This window comes from Filicampus tigris, chromosome 3 (assembly GCF_054856515.1).
Source record: "Filicampus tigris isolate MCC_2025a chromosome 3, RoL_Ftig_1.0, whole genome shotgun sequence".
Taxonomy (NCBI): domain Eukaryota; kingdom Metazoa; phylum Chordata; class Actinopteri; order Syngnathiformes; family Syngnathidae; genus Filicampus; species Filicampus tigris.
The window spans coordinates 20,023,091-20,025,774 of NC_141219.1; the positions used below are offsets into that span (position 1 = coordinate 20,023,091).

The window sequence follows — 2,684 nt, forward strand, 5'->3', positions numbered from 1 at the left end:
CGGGTAAAGGCCTATGTCCATGTGATACAGTTCTGTATTTCTATTTTGTATCATCCTAATATAAGTACAGAAACACAATCTTCGTACCTCTCGCTCTTTAAAGATTGAGTACTTTTTAAAGAGGGGGTAGCCTACCTGAAGGCAAGAAGAATATCATTGGCATTGGGCCAGAACCTCCTTATCATCGCTGTCCTGGGAAAAACATGCATGTCCAATTTTTTTATTTTAAAAAAAAAATGTTCACATTTTTGCGATGTCTGTAACGCTGAAACATCATTCACGTAAAAATACGAAAAATGAAAAACATTGACATACCGTATTTTCCGGACTATAAGCCTCTATTTAAAAAAAAAAAGGAAAAAGAAAAAAAAAAACATGTATATGCCCCACCTTTATATGTTGAAAAATTAGATATCTACAGCATTTACAGAAAGATTTTGAACTGTAAATGTATTGAGTTACAGTTTGAGTTTTGATGGCCTCTGTTACGCCGTTGCGAACCCCCAACATGGTTTCCACCATTCAAAATACTTGTTATACAACAAATTTAACTTTAAAAAGGCAAAACAAAGAACAAATACCAAGCTGCATGCTGTGAGAGGAACGTGAGTTTCAACCGCGGCAGCGGACGATTATGACGGAACGTTCACTAATAACTACGTTAAAGTTTTCATTTTTATCATAAAATTGACTTACCTTAACTAGAATGCCGTGGTGTAGTTTATCCTAAGGTACAATCCTGGTGTAATGCACTTTCAAACGCTTGTCGTTGTTGTCGCGCAAAGCGAAAGTGGCATTGCTACTGTTGCTGTCGCTTCTTCGTCGCCTCCTTCTTCTTCATTGCCTCCTTCTTCTTCGTTTCCTAATACTTCTTCGTTGCCTCCTTCTTCTTTTACAACGAAAAAGAAGCAGGGTCGCCAGAGGTAATCATGGCTTGATTTTCTCTTCGCACATTAACATCAACAAGGTGCTTTGGATAAAATGCAACACAGGATTCTAGTTAAGGTAAGCTGTTTTAAGACAAACTTAGAAACAAAATTAACAAACACTGTAACATTTTATTTGCCGTCGTCTTTGTGTTGAGCATGTCGTGCTTGCCAGAGGCTGAGCACGCTCCACTCACAATTTATGAACACAGCTGTTTACTATCCTTTTATCTGGTTTCACTCTGACTAAATGAACAGCACATTTGAATAATGTTATGAGTTTCCAAATAGAGCGTTGTTCAAAAGTGCTGTTCGTTCGTTAGCGAGGACGAGATTAGCAAGAGGCTGTGATGATGCGCGTCCATCAGCTCACGGGATAAATCCACGTCTGTGCTCATTGGTCGATCTTGCGCTGGTAACCAAGCACACGCCTTTTATGAGTGCCCTCAGTTATGTACCGATACAAAGCCTCCGAGTCAACTCATCTCTTTGAAACAATGTGTCTTTTATTTTTTGATGCATACTTTTTGAAAACTGGCGATGCACTGAGGCCGCTAGCGCGCCCCAAGCGGTGGAAGAAAAATCCGCTGAACAGCGGCACCATTCTATAAGCCGCATGGTAAAAACCCAGGATGAAAGTAGCGACTTATCGTCCGGAAAGTACGGTAAGTGTTTTTCGCAGGACAGTGATATTTTGTTACAGTTTGGTAAATGTAACTTTTTTCACAAATCTATAATATTGGTCAATCCACACGTGTGAGTGTTAGTTACACAAATTATTGACCAGTCTAAAGTGTTGAAAATGGCTTTCTGTCTTTGATGAAGCAATGTTAATTACTGAACGTCGTTTTCTCCTGAAATGTGATGATTTACGAGGCACAAGGGTTCCGCCTGACGCCGTTGATATTAACATTTCTCCAATGAGTTCCCATTGGTTACTAACTTATCAACAGATCCATATTTATTTTTGTGCCAGGTATTGGTCTTCGTGCGTTTTGTGTAATCACACAGTTTCTCTTGCATGTCATCTCAACCATATTTTTGCATCTCTACTTCCATCTCCCCCCAGTGGCTGTTTGTAAAGTCTTCCATCGCCTAAGAAGCAAGACCTGCTTTAGTTGGATTGGAAACACAACAAAATGGAGGCAGAGTCCATATGGAGAAAACGTTATTGCGTATTTCATTGAAAATATCCATGTGTATGAGTGTCCAGGATACATTTGCAGAGACAGCACAACAGATCAAAGTAAATTACTTTTGTAATGTGGATTATATACCAGAGTACGGCTACACCAGTGGTCGGCAACCCGTGGCGCTGGAGCCACATGCGGCTCTTTCATCCCTATGTTGCGGCTCTGCGTGGCTTCAGAAAATAAATTGTAAGTGTCCGATTGACTTTTTGTACAGTATGTTATTTGTCTCACAAACATGCATCATGTCTTTTTCATAAGAACTAGTTTGCTTCGCAGCAGCAACGAGCTGCGTGGTGGATCCTCTCCTCCGTGGCAACAAATTGCCGTCCGAGCAGGGGGAAAAAGTACGTCATCGCAACATGTGACATAACGGACCGATCATGAGAGAGAACGCGTGCGGCGTCATATACGCAGCAACAATTTCTGACGTGTGCGCGGCATGTGTTGCAGACCTATCGCCAACATCACAGCACAATGCGTCGGTCCCGTGATGCAATGCGGCAGTTGTCGCCCGCGCCGACGCGGCAGTATAAAGAAGCCTTCAAGAAGCTTTTCGTTGAGTAGG

General features: G+C 41.5%; 1 long non-coding RNA gene across 1 annotated transcript; it reads left to right on the plus strand.

The window, feature by feature from the left end:
* Positions 1-1,398: 1,398 nt before the first annotated feature.
* LOC147150205 (uncharacterized) lies at positions 1,399-2,321 on the plus strand. Its single transcript, XR_015086044.1, has 2 exons — positions 1,399-1,591; positions 1,996-2,321. It is a non-coding gene; the product is annotated as an uncharacterized LOC147150205 (long non-coding RNA).
* The last annotated feature ends 363 nt before the right edge of the window (positions 2,322-2,684 follow it).